Source organism: Rana temporaria, chromosome 1 (assembly GCF_905171775.1).
Source record: "Rana temporaria chromosome 1, aRanTem1.1, whole genome shotgun sequence".
Classification (NCBI taxonomy): Eukaryota; Metazoa; Chordata; class Amphibia; order Anura; family Ranidae; genus Rana; species Rana temporaria.
The window spans coordinates 425,835-447,023 of record NC_053489.1 but is presented as its reverse complement, the minus strand read 5'-3'; the positions used below and the strand labels follow the sequence as shown (position 1 = coordinate 447,023).

At 51.2% G+C, this 21,189-nt stretch overlaps 1 pseudogene; it reads left to right on the top strand.

Moving 5' to 3' along the window:
* Window positions 1-3,491: 3,491 nt before the first annotated feature.
* LOC120924764 lies at window positions 3,492-16,374 on the top strand (annotated as a pseudogene).
* The last annotated feature ends 4,815 nt before the right edge of the window (window positions 16,375-21,189 follow it).

The following is a 21,189-nucleotide window of genomic DNA, read 5'->3' as shown; positions in this document are numbered from 1 at the left end:
GTCTGTACTCCCGACTGCTGCCCATTCTGAGGGATTCCCACACATCCCTGTGCTGAGTTCCCGGGTAATGGTACCCCCGCTGTGCCCCATTATGAGGGGTTCCCACCATCCCTGTGCTGAGTTCCCGGGTCTGTACCCCCCGCTGTGCCCCATTATGAGGGGTTCCCACCATCCCTGTGCTGAGTTCCCCGGGTCTGTACACCCGCTGTGCCCCATTATGAGGGGTTCCCACCATCCCTGTGCTGAGTTCCCCGGTCTGTACACCCGCTGTGCCCCATTATGAGGGGTTCCCACCATCCCTGTGCTGAGTTCCCTGGTCTGTACACCCGCTGTGTCCCATTATGAGGGGTTCCCACCATCCCTGTGCTGAGTTCCCGGGTCTGTACACCCGCTGTGCCCCATTATGAGGGGTTCCCCCCATCCCTGTGCTGAGTTCCCGGGTCTGTACACCCGCTGTGCCCATTATGAGGGGTTCCCACCATCCCTGTGCTGAGTTTCCCGGGTCTGTACACCCGCTGTGCCCCATTATGAGGGGTTCCCACCATCCCTGTGCTGAGTTCCCGGGTCTGTACACCCGCTGTGCCCATTATGAGGGTTCCCACCATCCCTGTGCTGAGTTCCCGGGTCTGTACACCCGTTGTGCCCATTATGAGGGGTTCCCACCATCCCTGTGCTGATTTCCCGGGTCTGTACACCCGCTGTGCCCCATTATGAGGGGTTCCCACCATCCCTGTGCTGAGTTCCCAGGTCTGTACACCCGCTGTGCCCATTATGAGGGGTTTCCACCATCCCTGTGCTGAGTTCCTGGTCTGTACACCCGCTGTGCCCCATTATGAGGGGTTCCCACCATCCCTGTGCTGAGTTCCCGGGTCTGTACCCCCGCTGTGCCCATTATGAGGGGTTCCACCATCCCTGTGCTGAGTTCCCGGGTCTGTACACACCGCTGTGCCCCATTATGAGGGGTTCCCACCATCCCTGTGCTGAGTTCCCGGGTCTGTACTCCCGCTGTGCCCATTATGAGGGGTTCCCACCATCCCTGTGCTGAGTTCCCGGGTCTGTACCCCCCGCTGTGCCCCATTATGAGGGGTTCCCACCATCCCTGTGCTGAGTTCCCGGGTCTGTACACCCGCTGTGCCCATTATGAGGGGTTCCCACCATCCCTGTGCTGAGTTCCCGGGTCTGTACACCCGCTGTGCCCATTATGAGGGGTTCCCACCATCCTGTGCTGAGTTCCCGGGTCTGTACACCCGCTGTGCCCATTATGAGGGGTTCCCACCATCCCTGTGCTGAGTTCCCGGGTCTGTACACCCGCTGTGCCCCATTATGAGGAGTCCCACCATCCCTGTGCTGAGTTTCCGGGTCTGTACACCCGCTGTGCCCATTATGAGGGGTTCCCACCATCCCTGTGCTGAGTTCCGGGTCTGTACACCCTGCTGTGCCCCATTATGAGGGGTTCCCACTCATCCCTGTGCTGAGTTCCCGGGGTCTGTACACCGCTGTGCCCCATTATGAGGGGTTCCCACCATCCCTGTGCTGAGTTCCCGGGTCTGTACACCCGCTGTGCCCATTATGAGGGTTCCCACCATCCCTGTGCTGAGTTCCCTGGGTCTGTACACCCGCTGTGCCCATTATGAGGGGTTCCCACCATCCCTGTGCTGAGTTCCTGGGTCTGTACACCCGCTGTGCCCATTATGAGGGGTTCCCACCATCCCTGTGCTGAGTTCCCGGGTCTGTACACCCGCTGTGCCCCATTATGAGGGGTTCCCACCATCCCTGTGCTGAGTTCCCGGGTCTGTACACCCGCTGTGCCCATTATGAGGGGTTCCCACCATCCCTGTGCTGAGTTCCCGGGTCTGTACCACCCGCTGTGCCCATTATGAGGGTTTCCCACCATCCCTGTGCTGAGTTCCCGGGTCTGTACACCCGCTGTGCCCATTATGAGGGTTTCCCACCATCCCTGTGCTGAGTTCCCGGGTCTGTACACCCGCTGTGCCCCATTATGAGGGGTTCCCACCATCCCTGTGCTGAGTTCCCGGGTCTGTACACCCGCTGTGCCCCATTATGAGGGAGTTCCCACCATCCCTGTGCTGAGTTCCCGGGTCTGTACACCCGCTGTGGCCCATTATGAGGGTTCCCACCATCCCTGTGCTGAGTTCCCCGGGTCTGTACACCCCGCTGTGCCCATTATGAGGGGTTTCCCACCATCCCTGTGCTGAGTTCCCGGGTCTGTACCCCCGCTGTGCCCCATTATGAGGGGTTCCCACCATCCCTGTGCTGAGTTCCCGGGTCTGTACACCGCTGTGCCCCATTATGAGGGGTTCCCACCATCCCTGGGCTGAGTTCCCGGGTCTGTACCCCGCTGTGCCCCATTATGAGGGGTTCCCACCATCCCTGTGCTGAGTTCCCGGGTCTGTAACACCCGCTGTGCCCATTATGAGGGGTTCCCACCATCCCTGTGCTGAGTTCCCGGGTCTGTACACCCGCTGTGCCCATTATGAGGGGTTCCCACCATCCCTGTGCTGAGTTCCCGGGTCTGTACACCCGCTGTGCCCATATGAGGGGTTCCCACCATCCCTGTGCTGAGTTCCCGGGTCTGTACACCCGCTGTGCCCATTATGAGGGGTTCCCACCATCCCTGTGCTGAGTTCCCGGGTCTGTACCCCCCGCTGTGCCATATGAGGGGTTCCCACCATCCCTGTGCTGAGTTCCCGGGTCTGTACCCGCTGTGCCCCATTATGAGGGGTTCCCCACCATCCCCTGTGCTGAGTTCCCGGTCCTGTACCCCCCCGCTGTGCCCCATTATGAGGGTTCCCACCATTCCCTGTGCTGAGTTCCCGGGTCTGTACCCCCCGCTGTGCCCCATTATGAGGGGTTCCACCATCCCTGTGCTGAGTTCCCGGGTCTGTACCCCCGCTGTGCCCCATTATGAGGGGTTCCCCCATCCCTGTGCTGAGTTCCTGGGTCTGTACCACCCGCTGTGCCCCATTATGAGGGGTTCCCACCATCCCTGTGCTGAGTTCCCGGGTCTGTACACCCGCTGTGCCCCTTTATGAGGGGTTCCCACCATCCCTGTGCTGAGTTCCTGGGTCTGTACCCCCGCTGTGCCCCATTATGAGGGGTTCCCACCATCCCTGTGCTGAGTTCCCGGGTCTGTACACCCGCTGTGCCCATTATGAGGGGTTCCCACCATCCCTGTGCTGAGTTCCTGGTCTGTACACCCGCTGTGCCCCTTCTGAGGGGTTCCCACCATCCCTGTGCTGAGTTCCCAGGTCTGTACCCCCGCTGTGCCCATTATGAGGGGTTCCCACCATCCCTGTGCTGAGTCGGATGGGGTAAAGGTGAGAATTCTGGGGGTGGAGATGTATTAGAAGTCGGGTCACATGTTTCCCTACAATAAACAAGCATGTAGCATATGAAAGTCGGCCATGAATACTCTGCTAAGACTAACAGATCTGTAACTCCAGCAAATAATAATCTTCTAATGAAGTCAGATGTCGGATAAAGGTTGTCATCCTGAAAATGCCGGCTTCCTGGCTGCATCTGGGTTCAGTAGGTGTGGGTCAGAGGCCAGAAACAAGCATGCAGCCAGTGAAGTCAGTCCTATCTACATGAGTCTGTGTCTTACTTTGATGATTGTGGGAATATGGGGAATGTGGGGAGAGACTTCTATCTCTGATCCCTTTATATCCATCATTAGAGACTAGAGAGAGATATAGAAGCCCCGCCCAGGAAGGGTTAATGGTCTGATTGATTGGTGGGTGTGATAAATAGGAGGGTGAGGGGGATTGTACTATGTGTGTCCTGCTGGGGGAGGTGAGTAGATTGAATGGAAGTGCTGAGGGATTGGACTGTAAATGGGGGGGGATCGGATCGGATTATAGAGAGGTTAGAAATTTGAGGATTGGATTATATATGGTTGGAATTTTAAAGTTTTGGGAAAAGAGGGGGGGTTGGTGGGGATTGGAGGGGTGATGATTCAGGATTGTAGCGATCGGAGGAGGGGGTGGTTTGAAATTGTAGGGTGGTGGGTGGATTGGAAGGGAGGTTGGAAGCGTAGGGTGGTGGGTGGATTGGGAGGTTGGGATTGTGGGGTGGATTGGGAGGTTGGGGTTGGGATTGGGAGGTTGGGATTGTGGGGTGGATTGGGAGGTTGGGATTGTGGGGTGGATTGGGAGGTTGGGATTGTAGGGTGGTGGGAGGTTGGGATTGTAGGATGGGATTGTAGGGTGGTGGTTTAGGATGGGATTGTAGGGTGGTGGGTAGGATGGGATTGTAGGGTGGTGGGTAGGATGGGATTGTAGGGTGGTGGGTAGGTTGGATTGTACGGGTGGTGGGTTAGGATGGGATTGTAGGGTGGTGGATGGGATTGTAGGGTGGTGGGTAGGATGGGATTGTAGGGTGGTGGGTGGATTGGGAGGATGCGGATTGTAGGGTGGGTGGGTGGATTGGCAGGATGGGATTGTAGGGTGGTGGTTGGATTGGGAGGATGGGATTGTAGGGTGGATTGGGAGGTTGGGATTATGGGATTGTAGGGTGGATTGGGAGGATGGGATTGTAGGGGGATTGGGAGGTTGGGATTGTAGGGTGGATTGGGAGGATGGGATTGTAGGGTGGATTGGGAGGATGGGATTGTAGGGTGGTGGTTGGATTGGGAGGTTTGGGATTATAGGTTGATTGGGAGAGGTTGGGATTGTAGGGTGGATTGGGAGGTTGGGATTGTAGGGGTGGATTTGGGAGGATGGGATTGTAGGGTGGTGGTTGGATTGGGAGGTTGGGATTGTAGGTGGATTGGGAGGTTGGGATTGTAGGGTGGATGGGAGGTTTGGGAGGTTGGGATTGTAGGGTGGATTGGGAGGTTGGGATTGTAGGGTGGATTGGGAGGTTGGGATTGTAGGTGGATTGGGAGGTTGGGATTGTAGGGTGGATTGGGAGGTTGGGATTGTAGGGTGGATTGGGAGGATGGGATTGTAGGGTGGTGGTTGGATTGGGAGGTTGGGATTGTAGGGTGGATTGGGAGGTTGGGATTGTAGGGTGGATTGGGAGGTTTGGGAGGTTGGGATTGTAGGGTGGATTGGGAGGTTGGGATTGTAGGGTGGTGGTTGATTGGAGGATGGGATTGTAGGGTGGATTGGGTAGGTTTGGGATTGTGGGGTGGTAGTTTAGAATGTGGTGGTTGGGATTGTAGGGTGGTTTGGGGTTGGGATTGTAGGGTGGTGGTTTAGGATGTGGTGATTGGGAAGGTTGGGATTGTAGGGGGATTGGAGAGGTTGGGATTGGTGGGTGGATTGGGAGGTTGGGATTGGTGGGTGGATTGGGATTGTAGGGTGGTGAGGATTTGGGTGGTGGAATGGTAACATGCGCAAACCTGTAGATGGATAGTGGAGATCGGCGAAGGGAATTATGAGGTAGTACAGAGGTGGGAGATTGGGGACTGTAGGGATTGGTGGGGTTCTGGGGGGGCATTTATATGGATGTATTGTAGAGTTTTGTCCCCAAGGTTTATAATGAAGGTGACCCTCCTTTTCTTGTATCTCTTCTAGAACCACGACTGTCCCGGAACCCATGTCGCTCTGTAAATCTCGGGGTCCCCATGCTGTAGTGTTGGTGGTCACCCTTCTTTGGGACTTGGCTTCTGCCAGATTCCCCGCCAGTGTGCCACCCCAGAGGCCTTGGCTACGGAGAGTGTTGTCCCGGCCCTCTACCTCTGCGGTCTCCAAATCCCAGCGACCTCTGCGGCTTGTACGTGGGCCGTGGGCGCCTGCATGCCGATCACAGTGGACGCCAGGCCTCATGGACCCCAGTATAAAATGGAGGGACTGGACGACCGGGAATTTTGGCCGATTCGCTTCTTCAAAAGGGCTTGTCTGTGCAATGAGCGCTTCTATGGACACGACTGTGGTGGCTGCAAAACCTGGATGGAGCGGAGATGACTGCGATCGGCCCGTTGTTGTGGGTGAGTAGAAGGAAAGACTAGAGTTGTGTCTAATTCACTGATATCCAATCATTCTGCTTCTTCATCTGATCAATGGAGACCTCAGATGTCATGTGCGTGGCTAGAAGATCCCAGACACTCCATCTCCGGTGTGGCTGTTTGTCCCGGATGGCAGAACAATGGACACCAGTCACTTGGATGGAGATCAGAGCTTCTCCAGACATGGAGGGTCTCGGAGCTTCTCCAGACATGGAGGGTCTCGGAGCTTCTCCAGACATGGAGGGTCTCGGAGCTTCTCCAGACATGGAGGGTCTCGGAGCTTCTCCAGACATGGAGGGTCTCGGAGCTTCTCCAGACATGGGAGGATCTCAGAGCTTCTCCAGACATGGAGGATCTCAGAGCTTCTCCAGACATGGAGGATCTCCTCATCCAGTCACACAACACCTCCATATGGGGGAGACGCAGCTGGTTCCCTCTTGGCCTAAATCTTCAGGAACACCAGTAAGGAGGGGAGATCCTGCTTCCTTCCACCCCCTAGGAATCCTTGGAACCTGTAGACCCCAAAGGCCTGTGAGGCAGGACCCCCATGGTTGGTGACCCCTAGGGGGTGAAAGCCCTGTAAGATGTCGCCAACCTAGACCATCCTGATTCCCATGAAATGTAACCAAGGATGATGCATCACTAGCGCCCCCCTACCAGAGCGAGCTCAAACGGGAATGATGAGCTGAGCGTTGGGTTCGGATGAAGTTGCACCAAATGTTTGGGGTGTTTGTCATGGAGGAACAAGATGGCCTTCCTGCTGTCAATGGCTGCTAAGGAAGCTGTGCCCCCACCACATGCTCGGCAACCCCGGACATCACCGGGCCCATTCAACTCCCTGGCCAGGTATTGCCTATGCTGAGAGCCTGTGGTATTCCAGAGTGGTGGGAGCTTGTTACCCATCCCCCAGGCCATGCAGAGATTAAGGGTCTAGTATGGATTCCAGTTCTGAGAGTCCACTAGTAGCTGGATAAAGTGAAGGATAGACCCCCCCCCCATTATGAACTGCACAGGTGTTCATAGAACATGCCCTATGTGATGTCATAGTAGATTTGTGGCTTCGGCATTTATGGCTTCATGATAAACTGAGACTTCTGGGAAGATATTTGTGGCTTCCAATCATCTCCTGTGACAATTCCGCTTTCAATTCTTGTCTAGAAAGAAGAAATATTCTGGCCTTGAAACTGATACGGAGCGCCAGAATTTCATTGATTGCCCTCCACCTTGCGAAGACACCGTCACCCGGATTACGTCATCGCCACCAGACACTACGAGTCAGCTGATCGATCCCGAGAGGAACGCCACTCATTTCCAGAACATCTCCATTATGACTTCTTCGTCTGGACTCACTACTACAGTGTCAGCAAAACCTTCCTGGGCCGGGATCAGGGCAGTGCTGGAGGGATTGACTTCTCTCATGAAGGTCCGGCCTTCCTCACATGGCACAGGTTCCATTTGCTGCAGCTGGAAAGAGACCTTCAGGTAAACTTTACCCCTTTCTGGGAGGGCCGGGAAATGTTACACACTTGTCGGATCTGTTTCTGTATTCGAGGAAGGGGGCCCCCCATCTGATATCTTGTACCCTTTGGTGTGATATGGGACCGGCACATAAAGCTATTTATATGAAGTGTAGGAGTCCTGGGGGGGGGGGGGGGTCACCAGTTACTTATGTCAAACGCTCATCATTGGTGGTCCTCAGAGGGTGAAAGATGGGATTGCTTTGCAATGTTCCTCCATGGATAGGTTGGTCATGAGATGAGTTCATTCCCATTGCTCTCTGCTACGGGGGATGGTGTCCTCACCGATATCTGATAAAAGTGGGGGGTATTGAAATGCATTGTAAGATATCTGCTGGGATCACATGACCAGAATACACAACAAGTGACACCAATGGTTATGGTCTATGGATGTGGCTAGATAAGGCTCTGTACGTCTTTACTGTACCTACTGGGAAGACTTCGACATTTTCTCTCGGTAAGGAAATAGGCAGTCAGTCCATGACAGGGAGAGCAAACTTGGTTTGGAACGGCCTTCCTCACCTTTTCAATAGTGGAACCCTTCATCTTTATGGGCTCAGGGAATGCCAATTATCTATAGCTCACTCCCTACGGTCACTGGTCATAATGCTCCTTGTATTCATGGTCATTGGGAATAATCCCCCCCCCCCCCAATTGATTGCTCATTGCTTGAACCATTGGGCTCCATGGAACCTTATTTGAGAGTCTGGGTTGGACTCTATCCAAAATGTAACATTTTAGGTTTGAATAGGAAAGATGGTGCGAAATCCTAGTCCATGGTGCGTAATATACCCCATTAGATTAACTTGTATTTGGTGGCAATTTCTTACTAAAATTAGCAAAATTGGCCCATTTTAGTTGTTTTGCTGATGTCATATAGAACTAGATGATGAATCGGTGGCTCTAATTCTCGCTCTTTCCCCATCTTCTTGTGTCTGAAGAACCTTCTGGAAGATTCCTCGTTTTCCTTGCCTTACTGGAATTTTGCCATTGGTGGAAACCGATGTGATATCTGCACTGATGACCTGATGGGTGCGAGGAGCAATTTTGGAGGAAATCTGCTGAGCCCAAATTCTGTCTTCTCTCAATGGAGAGTTGTTTGTGAAGATGTAGAAGACTACGAGAGCTTCGGAACAATCTGCAACAGTGAGTACATGGGGGGGGGGGGGGGATTATTGTTACACATGCAAACCGGGCATGCTCATGTGCATGACCTGAAATGACTCCGCATTATACTGGTTGGTAGAATTTTTTTTGTTAGGAATTTTTAGTTTGGGTTTCGACCGGATTTGACTTTTTTTTTTTTTTTTTTTTAATATGGTGGTTGAATATGTAACTACAATTTCTCGAGTCGTCTTCCAGGACGGCACTTGAGAGTAGACTGGCTTCACCTGACAGGAAACACAATCAAAAAGAGGTTAAAAACCCCGCCCCCTCCCCCGTGCACCTCAGTTCATGATTGTGTTTCCCCCAGCGAAACGTTTTTTTTTGTTTTTCTAAAAAGACCTAAGGCCTGGGGCGGGTGGTCCCCCTCCTGGAATGTGAGCCATGGGTCCTGGGAGGCCTTGAGCTCAGTGAGGCTATTGCCTGTCCAGAGGGTCTCCCCGTATTGGGGGGGGGGGAGCTGAAGGAAAACTATGTTTGGAAACCCCCCCCCCCCTGCTAGGTGTATCTAGGATAGTGGCTGGAATCCCTCTCTCCCGAGCGTCCTCCTACCTGCTGGGCCGGGTAAAGACGCATCTCCGCGCTGTGGACTCGGCTGCTGTTCTCCAGGCTCGTTTCTCGGTGGAGCCAGCATTTCGACGCTGCGTCGATGGCGGCGCGTGGTGATGACGTATTTCTGGTTCCGGTCTTCACCAAAATGGCGGCCGCCATCGGCGTTTGGCTCACACACGGAGCGCAGCAGGGGAGAGAGTGGCGCCCGATGCGACGGTGCCATGGAGCGTGAGGACCGCCCGGCACTAACCGCTGCTGCAGAGGAAACCACCAGGGTGAGTCTTCCTCTAAAAACTTCATTGGGGCACTTGGACTGGGTCCTTATTCCCCACACACCCCCCCTTCCCTTCCTCCTTTTTGTATTAAAGCCTCTGTCTTTTACTTTCAGGGGAAGAGGTTACTGCCCAGGGGAGGCTTCTAGTGTTTCTGCTAAAACATACAATCTAAAGCTAAAAGATGTGGGAATTGTAGCATTAATCTAGCCACAGACTATTCCAAGCTTTTGTGTGCTAAGTGCATTCAAAACACACAGGGAAGGAACTTCGCTAATAATGAAAGAATTCTGATGATTCAGTCAGATGCTTTCACATTAAAAGAGTTTAAGGAAGTCTTAAAAACCAAAGAACCTGATCCCCTAGCAGCTGGACCCTCCTCACAGGAAAGCTTATCCACCTCGCTCGAGATTGTTGAGGGCTAGGGACGTTCTTCTATCAGACTCTGAGGATTCGGAGGCTCAGGAAGAAGGTCTCATTGATAGTCAGACAGATGATGAGGATGAAGATGCTAGATCAGGCAAATTCATTTTTTCAGCGGATGACATGGGTGGTTTACTGGCGGCTGTCTATACCTCTGAGGGGATTCAGCAGCCGGCCGAACTGGTGTCAGCACAGGATAAGATGTACCAGGGTTTGGCTAAACCCCAGCCAAAGGTTATCCCAGTTCACCAATCTCTTCAGGACTTAGTTCTAAGAGAGTGGCAGAACCTGAAAAGAAGTTACTAAGGTACAAAACCTGGAAAAGGCGCTGTCCCTTAAGGAAGAACTAGAAAACAAATTTTTCAAAGTCCCTAAACTAGATTCTTCCCTAGCTCAACTGTCTAGACAGTCTGACCTTTTCCTTTGAGGATGCCGGGCATTTAAAAGATTCACTAAGACAGACGGGCAGAGACCTCCCTTCGCAGGGCCTGGGAGGCTAATGCGGCAGCCCTTGGGCCCGCCCTGGCCTCATCCTGCATTGCCAGGAATACGGATACCTGGCTATCCAGGATGTTGAACATATCCCGCAGACTTCAAAATTTAAGGATATCCGAGATTCCCTTAGTCATAGGTAGCGCTGTCGCCTATCTGGCAGACGCATCAATGAGACCGTTCGAGCCTCTGCTAAAACGGGCGCTCTTATTAACGCCTCAAGAAGGGCACTATGGCTCAAAACATGGGAAGGAGATTTGGCCTCCAAATCCCATCTCTGTGCCCTGCCCTTTGAGGGATCCCTCCTCTTTGGGACAGGTTTAGACCAGGCTCTAACTAGAGCCTCAGAAAAGGGTAAGCGGTTCCCTCCCAAACCTAAACAAAATAGGAGGAGATTTTTTCGAGGCCCCCAGAATAAAAACCGACCTTCAGACCGAAGAGCGGCCTTTAATAGGAGGTGGATCACGGAAAGGATAAGCCAAAAGGGGGAATCCTGATCCTAAACCCGCTGGGAAAGACTCCAAGTGACTCAAGAGTCGGGAAGGCTCTCACGATTTTTTTTCCAGCTTGGGAAAGCATAACGCGGAGTCCTCACATTTTGCAGATAGTGAAGGAAGGCTACAGATTGGAATTCCGCCATCTCCTCTCACCAATTTTTCTCCTCACTCATTTTCCCCAAAATCCCCTCAAGGTGGCAAGCCTTCTAGGGAATGTGTCAGACCTAGCACAACAGGGGGTCATAGTCCCAGTTCCGGTAGACCAAACAGGGTCAGGGGGTGTACTCTCACATCTTCGTAGTACCAAACCCTCGGGGAAATTCCGTCTAATTATCAACTTAAAACCCTGAATACTTGCCTCTACAAGAGGTTCCGCATAGAGAACATTTAACAGTCTCAAAGGACTTCTTTTAGAAGGGGTATTTATGATAACCATAGACCTGAAGGACGCCTACCTCCATGTCCCCATTACCAGGACCATCAAAGATTCCTGAGATTCGCCATTGTTTCCCCTCAGGGGATCCAACACTGGCAATTCACCGCTCTCCCCTTTGGGCTTGCCTCCAGCCCAAGAGTTTTCACGAAGGTGCTGGCAGAGGTGGTCGCCTTTCTACATCTGAAAGGCATCTCCCTTGTTCCCTACCTCGACGATCTGCTTCTGTTCAATCCCAGTCGAGCACTTCTTCTCACGGACCTGACCACCGTCCTGACTACACTGGAATCCCTAGGATGGATCGTAACAGAGAAATCTTCTCTCCTCCCAGACCAGAGGAAAAATCTATCTGGGTTTTTAATAGATTCCTTAGAGAAAAAGCTTCTCCTACCAGTAGACAAGGTCCAGAAACTCATCTCGGTGGTCAGGTCTGTCAGGGGAACAGCAGATGTTTCACTCAGGGAGATCATGAGGTTGTTGAGACTGATGACCTCATGCATCCCAGCAGTTCCGTGGGCTCAGCTCCACTACAGGCCACTACAGGCCTTCCTCCTCTCCTCCTGGGACGGGAAGGAAACATCCCTAGACTCCAGGGTCTCCATTCCAGAGTCGGTAAGGAACACTCTGGAGTGGTGGCTCATTCCTCGGAACCTGGGAAGGGGCCTTCAATGGAACCAGTCAAAACCCCCTCAGATAACCATGGATGCCAGCTCCTGGGGATGGGGAGCCCACATGGCGGGCCTACAGGCCCAGGGTTCCTGGGATCGACACCAAGGGAGTCCTCTTCAACTTCCGAGAATTATCAGCGGTCGGAAGAGCCTTGGAAGCGTTCGAGGAGAGAATTCTGAACCAAGAAATACAAATTCTCTCCAACGCGACCACGGTGGCGTTCCTGAACCATCAGGGAGGCACCAGGTCTCGTTCGCTCCTAAGGTTGTCCCTAGAAATTCTAGGCTGGGCAGAAAGAGGGTCGCTCCCTGTCAGCAGTTCACATCAGGGGAGTCCTAAACCTAGAAGTGGACTTTCTAAGCGCCAACCCATTCTCCAGGGAGAGTGGGAACTAAGTCAGGAGGTCTTCGATTGGGTATGTCGGCATTTCGGCAACCCAGAAATAGACCTTTTTGCTCACAGGAGGAACAAGAAGATAGGAAGGTTCTTCTCCCTCTCCCGGGATCAGGGATCGGAGGGTGTGGACGCGTTGGCCCAGGCCTGGACATTTTACCTAGCCTATGCCTTCCCTCTCTGAATCTGATCCCGAGGGTAATTACAAAAACTGAGTCGGTCACAAGGGAAGCTGATCCTGATCGCTCCCTGGTGGCCCAAAAGATCTTGGTTTCCAATGTTGGAACAGTGGTCAGTCCTTCCTCCCCCTCCCTCTCCCGGTCCGGGTGGACCTTCTGCGGCAGGGGCCGATCTTTCACCCAGAGCCAGGCTTTTTCAGTCTGATGGCCTGGTACTTGAGAGGTGGAACCTGCAGCGGAAGGGTTGCTCAGAGAAGGTAATGGATACCCTCTTAGCGAGTCGTAAGGAAGTTACCAGGAAGATCTATGCCAAGACCTGGGGAGTGTTTTCACGCTGGTGCGCGGCAAGACAAGCTCCACTACCCGAAATATCAGTTATCTTGGAGTTCCTTCAGGAAGGGGTAGATCTAGGTCTAGCTACGAGAACCCTAAGAGTACAGGTTGCCGCCTTGTCCTACTTTTAGACAAGAGGCTGGCTCTGGATTCTCTTATTAAGAGGATCCTGACGGCCAGGGATAGGTTGTCACCTATACAGATATCCAGAGTTCCCCTTGGGACCTCTCCCTGGTGTTAGATCAGCTATCCAAACCTCCGTTTGAACCGATAGACAGCATTCCAGTTATGCTGTTAGTATTTAATTCTCCTTTCTTTTGGCCATCACCACGGCCAAAAGAATAGGAGACATGCAAGCGCTCTCGATCAAAGAGCCCTATTTTCGTTTATTCGAGGACCAGGGTGGTCCTAAGTCAGGATCCCCTGTACCTACCTAAGGTGGCAACGAAGTTTCATAGGTCACAAGAAATTTATACTTCCTTCTTTTTGCGCAAACCCACAGAATGAAAGAGAACGAACCTTTCATTGTTTGGATGTAAGACACTGTTTGTTTATTTAGAAAGGGTGAGCGAGTTCAGACGCTCATCACACTTACTAATCAATTTTTCAGGACAGAAAAGGGTTGCCAAGCATTAGAGCCTCCATATCTAGATGGATAAGACAGACAATTTCAGTAGCATACAGTAAGGCTGGCAAAACAGTACCTAAAGTCAAGGCACATTCCAGGAGATCTATAGCAACCTCCTGGGCAGAGAGAGCAGGAGTTTCAGTGGAACAAATCTGTAGATCAGCAATGTGGTCAAGCAGAACACCTTTCTAAAACACTACCGAGTGGAACTTGCTTATCTCTCAGGTGCCGTCCTGGAAGACGACTCGAGAAAATACCAGTTACTCACCGGTAGCTGGTTTTCTGTAAGTCTTACAGGACGGCAGGCCTATTTCCCACCCTGATGACTTCGTATGGTTCGTATTTTCATATACTGGTTCCCGTGCTCTAATGGTGGTAACTTTATCACGAACTGAGGTGCACGGGGAGGGGCGGGGTTTTTAAACCCTCTTTTGATTGTGTTTCCTGTCTGGTGAAGCCAGTCTACTCTCAAGGTGCCGTCCTGTAAGACTCATAGAAAAACAGCTACCGGTAAGTAACTGGTATTTTTTAAATCCATATTTGAATTTCAGAAGATGGCTCTAGTACTATTTTATGCTATTCAAATCTATTTTATATTCTATTTGTATTTCGGAAGGGTGCTATATTCTAATTTTCAATCTATCAATCTATCCAGCAGCTGTAGGACTCCTCTGCCATCTTTCACTTTTATACCTTACTGTATTTATTGCAATGTTTCCTGTTGGTAACAAATTTAAATTTTTGATTCGGATCCTTCTCAATCACAATTGTAAGAAAAATTGTGATTCAGAATGAATTGCACATGTCTAGTGTGTATGGTGAGATTAAATCCTTAATTTCCCAATCTTCAGGTACAGCTGGAGGACCAATCCAGAGGAATCCTGCAGGAAATGTGGCGCGGCCCATGGTGCAAAGACTTCCCGAGATGGAAGAGGTTTTGCTTTGTCTGGAAGTAAATTTGTTTGACACGGCGCCATTCTTTTCCAACTCTTCTGAAAGCTTCCGGAACACGATTGAAGGTACAGAACACCCAAAACTCTGGGATGACTTTCTAATTGGAGGCTGAGCTGGTGGTCTCTATAATACAGGGTCTCCAAGTGTGGCCAGTGGGCCAGATGTGGTCATTTGCATGTCTTTATGTAACACTTGGGGCACTATTCTCATTGCTTCAAGACGCTTTCCTCTGAATATGAAAGATGAGGCCTCCATTCTGTCCACCTCCACCAACAGAGGAGCATAATTCTCATTGATGACAATGGTGGACCCTATTCCTTCAACTGGCACCAATGATGGAACAATTCCGCCTCCTGATGATGGAGAGATATCTCTGGCCTCTGACATTAGGACAGCCCTGATCTAATGAGGGCTGTTGCTGCCATTGAAGGCTCTGTCATCCATTGATTTGTGTAACTGAAAGGACGGGTCCACCTGGATGTTATGGGGCGGGGGCATCAAACGATAGTCCTGTAGGCCTTTACCCATGAGGTCACTGAGGAAGGTTTTTTTTGTCTTCATGTATTAATGGTGAACTTCTCATTCCACAGGGTACACTGAGCCGTCTGGTCAGTACAACCCAACAGTCCGAAGCCTCCATAACCTCGCTCACCTGTTCCTCAATGGTACAGGAGGACAGACCCACATCTCTCCCAATGACCCGATCTTTGTGCTGCTGCATACGTTCACCAGATGCCGTGTTTGACGATGGCTGAGGAGACACAGTGCCGGTACGATCTGTAGGGTGGAGGGTAGGAGTCTTGATGAGCTCTTCCATACTTGTAGTAACCAAGCTGTGGCGGTACACATTGATATGAATTCTTTGCCCAAATTATAAAGTTATGGAATTGTAACCTGTAAGCTGAGCAATTGTGGTTCTTGTAGTCCTGCTGGCTTTTTCTAGTAGCTGCATAATCTGTACATGGACGGCTCCTGGGGTCCATTCTTGTGTTTGGAGCCAGGCTGGGTCACTTCTAATTTTATGAAGTACACATACTACAATTAGAATGATTTTGTCTAAGTCAATGGTTCCATAACTAAGGACTGTTTTTGTTGTAGATTTCACACAGTATCCCCTGGAAAATGCTCCTATAGGCCATAATAGACGACACAATATGGTTCCCTTCTGGCCCCCAGTGCCCAACAGTGAGATGTTTGCAACTGCCCCAGAAAACCTGGGCTATTCCTACGACATTCAGTGGCCTAGTAAGTATCGTGTCTGAGAATTCTATAATGGCTTTTATTTTATAGAAGTCTAGTCTTTCCCAGGTGTCCTTGATGATCTCCTGTCAAGTGCTGCATTATGTGCCGGGTGACTACTTTATGATCATGACCTCCAAGAAGTGGCTTTATTCCAGGGGGGCTGAATAAGTGTTGGGTGTCTATGCTGGAAGCACATTCCCAGTTGGTGACGGCTCTGGGCCTCCTATCCATCGGGAACCAGTAGGGGAAGAGGAGAGATGGTCTTGGCTGTGAGGAGAACGTTCTCTATGAACCTCGGTGTTATGACTTGTGATTTGTAATGTAAAATTGAGGATTGGGTAACTTTTTCTTTTTTGTAGGTCGTCCATTAAGACATGAGGAGATTGGGGTAATAACGGTCATAGCGGCCTTGGTTCTTGTGGCTGTGATCTGTGCCGTTACCTGGTGGACCATCCAGAGAAGGAACCGGAGGAATGAAATGCTGGAGCCCCTCCTGGCAAAGTCCTTCCAATCGTTATTCTGAAGAGGAGGATGCTGGGAAAGTGTGATGTCCGGGGGGAACGATGTAAACTGGATCTCCCAGCTGGGGGATGGTCTCCCTTGTTCCTCTCCTGTCGTCCAGTCATGGAGTCTTTGATCACTTTTCTCCTAGCAGAGCGTCCCCGGACTGGATGTGCCGTCTCCAGCCAAGGATCTCCAATAATACAATGTGCTGCTAATCACCCCGGACAGTAAACGTGCTCTAGGGGTTGTGTCTTTATTGTACTCCTAGGAGTGGCTCCAGTAATGGAAGTGTTAATGTTACACATGACCTAATAAAAACGTAATTAAAACCAATAATTGTCTGAGTTTCTCTGAAGATGGATACAGGAACAGTCATGGTGCTGCTCTTGTATTACATACAAGCCCTCTAGGCAATCAGATTGTCCATAATTAATGTTTCCGTTGGATATGGAAGCTTCCATAGAACATTTCTCCATGGGGAGATGTTCCCACGGCTGCTTTTCATTCTACAGGTTTTTCCCTGACCTGAGAATGTTCTCAGGGTCGATCCTCGGGTCACAGGCGCCTGGGTGCAGAAATATTTCTGGCGCCCCCACATGGGCGTGGTCGTCTTACTAAACTCCTTCTGACCTGTGCTGAGAATTTTCTCCTAAAAGAAGCCTGCTAGAGGAGCCAATGAGATGGTGGGGCCTGATTGGTTCAGACCAAGTTTTTTAGGTTGGTGTGGTGATGTCGAAGTGTGAAATTTTGGTGGTTTTGGGTTTACACGTCACATGATCTCTGGGGGCTCTTGAGAATTACCTGCGTTTGACTTTCCTGGATGCTCGGTCTAGAGCAGTGATGGGGAACCTTGGCCCTCCATTTCCCATGATCCTCAGGCACTCTGCAGTTGTAGGGAGCATCATGGGAAATGTAGTTCTAAAACATCTACGGTGCCAAGGTTCCCCATCACTGGCCTAGAGTATCAAAGCCATGGGATTGGCATGGTGGGAAGATGTGTGGACAACTGCAGAATGAGGTCCCCTCCCCCCCCCCCCCCCCCATAGACTGTCCAGTTCTACTATAGATCCTGGAAACTTCAAGAGACCACCTGGGTCTATATGTATGTAGCACTACCCCGAAGGAGCTGCTGGTTTGATTTGGGTGGCACGTTACCTCTGTATCTCTGCCGTCTAGGGTACTGGATGAGGGTGCAATAAAGTGAATGTCTTTTCTGTGCTTTTATTACCCAACCGGGTAAAATGATAGAAGTAAATGGCAGGTGAAGGGATGGCAGAATAAAAGATGGCAAATTCAGGTGTAACTGGGTAGGGAAACGGTCCTGCCAATGGCACTTTACATCGCCACTCCAGCCAGAGTGGGTACAGTGCATCCGGACAGGTCCTCTCTCACCAGCCTGGCAGCCAGAGTGTCACTTGAACTTGGGATTAAGTCTCTGCCAAAGACCCTCCTAAAGGTTGGAGACAATTATGGTTCGGAATCCTCTCGGTAGATTCAGCACCCGGATCACCTTCAGGTTTTGGTCAAATTTGGCAACTGACAGGCGACCAACATCCAGCCTCTCAGAACCAGAGTCGTCCCCCGATGAATGGACAGGCCCCTCCTGGAACACCAGCCTCGTGCTTGGTATCTTTGGACTGTTATCGGTCAGCTTCCTCCAATTGGACGGACAGCTCAGGACCACCTTCAGGTTGGGAACCCAGTCAATCACTGGGTCCGCACAGCAGATCAAGGGGCCAATGTGGACCAGAACACTGACCCACGCAACACCCCCTCCCAGGAGGGCCATTTGCGGGGGTGTCCTGGAATGGCTACCCCCAATGGTGGGCGCCACAGGGAGAAAGAACCTCGAAGAGAATGGCATCTGCCCCAAATACCCCTCCCCAGGCATGCACAGCGAGGCTATCACCCTCCCTTATTGGCCTGCTGTGGGGAATATCCAAACGCACTTGACTCCACTGCTGCCACTTAACGTGCGAGGCGAACGCCCTTCCCTGGCAACAACGGCATGCACAGCCAACGCTAGAGCAGAGACCCCAAACTAGTTCAGAGACAACTATTTCTCGGAACTCTCCCCTAAACTTCCAATAGCGCTACATGTAGATCATGGAGTGACCCCAAGAGACCAACCAGGGCCTACATGTAGATCTGAAATGACCAACAGGGCCTTCATGTAGGAATGACCCCGAGACCCACACGGCCTATCTCTTGAGACCCTAACATGCCAGAAAAGTACAAAAACCCCAAAATGATCCCCTTTTGGAAAGAAGACATTCAAGGTATTTAGTAAGAGGCAAGGTAATTTTTATTTATTTTTTTTGAAGTTGTAATTTTTTCCCCCACAATTCTTTACAAAATCAATATCCCCCCCCCCCCCCCCACAAAATTGTCATCAGGTTATTTCTCACACAGCATATGCATACCACAAATTACACCCCAAAACACATTCTCCTCCTGAGTATGGCGATACCACATGTGTGAGACTTTTACACAGCGTGGCCACATAGAGATCCAACATGCAAGGAGTACCTTCAGGCGTTCTAGGAGCATAAATTACACATCCGAGTTCATGACTACCTCTTACACTTTGAAGACCCTGGAGCACCAGGACAATGGAAACGCCCAAAAATGACCCCATTTTGGAAAGAAAACACCCCTAAGTATAATCTATGAGTCTTTTGAATACGCAGGCTTAGTATGGAGGGATGGTAGTGTAACGGCTACCCAGCTAGGGAGAGGGTCTCAGCCGTTGGAGAAGTCCTTTTCCCTGCAAGCTGCAAAAAGGTACCGCCGGTATATCCCATTGAACGCCCTTTCAAGAAACGAGACGGGCTACGTTTGCAGAGTCAAGCAGGACTGACTTTTATTGCACATTTCACCTCACTTTTTATATGGTTACAAGCTTACATGAACAATGACACTCTCCGCCCCCCCCTTCACACACATACTTTGAAATAATGACATTCCCTTGAATCAATCAGTCTCTAGACCATTTGGCTCCAATCTTATTTAACATGACTTGATCAGACAATAGAATTCAATTAACCTTTAAACAATTAAACACTCACAGATCATCCCATCAACATACACCTGACAGAAGACTGCTATCTTGAACAATACACAAAAGAGTCAATTAACTAAGAAGGGACATTAGAATTTTAGCAGTTAAAGAGTCATTCTACAATTAACCCTTTGTAGGCCTCACTGTAGGATTATCATCGATGTCCACACAGAATACATAGCTCCATAGGTCTGTTACACTACTCCCCTTTTGTGGAACACTCCGGCAGACCCGGATTGATCCTTTTCGGGTCAACTTGGGGATGTCCGGTCTGCTGTTAAGGTAAAAGTTCCGTTTGCCTGGACAGTCCGTCGGCATTCCCATTGGCTTACCAGGTCGGTAGCTGATGGTGACGGTGAATAATAGAATTCAATTCTGGAACAGTCACTTGCTTTGCTCTCTCAATGGCTCCCAAAACCTGTTGCTGATGCTCTTGGGACAGATACGGCACCACCTGGATGCAAAGCCCATTTAATCTTTTGACAATTTCCGCCTGTTTGTGCATTTCAATGTTCAAGCCACGGGACATCTCATAATACATGACGTAGTGTCGTTGCATCTCTGATTTCTCACTGGCCAACTTGTCACATTCCCATTTTAGACTGTGATATTGTGCCGGATCTACAGTACATGTCGGGGAAGGTGGTCTTACCCGGTTCTCAGCAGCAAGCGAGTTGATTCCAGCAACGCGGGTGGTCACGGGACAAGCAGCAGCAGGTGGAGGTAAATAAGCCAAAGTCAGAGGGCCAATGTCGTTGCCCAGCACAACCTCGGCAGGTAGGTTGTCCATGATACCAACTGTGGTCTTTCCTGACCCAGCTCCCCAGTCTAAGTGCACCCGGGCGGTGGGTACGCGAAATACAGCACCCCCTGCGACCCGGACGGCAACTGTGCGAGTGGACACGTTCTCTGGCTTTACCAGATGTTTTTGAATCAAAGTGATAGTACTCCCGGAATCTCTTAGGCCTTGTGCTACTTGTCCATTCACCCGTACCTCCTGACGGTGATGCTGACGGTTATCCGGAGAGGCCGCTTGTATTGGGTCTGCCTCATACCAAATTCCCAGACATTCCTCAGGGCCCCCCTCGGTCTCCAGGCAGTGGGCCGCAGAGGGACGTGATCGAGTGACCTCTGTGTTGGGTGTTGTGCGTCTCCAGTTGTTATTTGTAGCTTTCAAAGGGCAATAACGAGCAATATGTCCCATGTTGGTGCAGTGATGGCACGTCACCCTAGGCGAATCCCGGGGGTAGTTGCTAGGCCCCTGAGGATGTGGTGGGACTGGAGCCCGAAACTCTGGGCGTGGGGGTGACGGTTGGAGTACGCGGTTCTACCTTCTGAGCCAGCCGCGTAGTACCCCTGGCTTACTTTCCTTGTCTCCGCGTACTCATCTGCTAGCCGAGCCGCCTCGTTTAAGTTAGCGGGACGGCGATCCCGTACCCAGTCTTGTATGTCTGTGGCCAGGTCTTGGAAGAAATGTTCCATGAGGAACAGCTGCAATACTTCCTCCCCGGTGTTGGCCTTGCACCCTTGGACCCAAAGGGATGCCACCCTTTGTAACTGGTTGGCCCATTCCATGTGGGAGTCCACAGCCTTCTTCTTGGACTCCCGGAAGCGCCGGCGGTAGGCTTCTGGCATTACGGCATATCGGGGTTAGCAGCGCCTTCTTAACTTGCTGGTATTGTAAAATATCCTCTGGAGCGAGAGCCCGAAAGGCTTCATTGGCTTTGCCCGACAATTTCCTCGACAAAATAGTGACCCATTGGTCTGGTGGTACCTGGTGTAGTGAGCACTGCCTCTCAAAATCCGCCAAATATCCATCGATTTCCTCCTCACTTTCTACAAAAGCTTTAAATGCCGTGAACGGTATTTTCTTTCCTGTAGCCACGGGTGGGGGAGTAGGAGCTG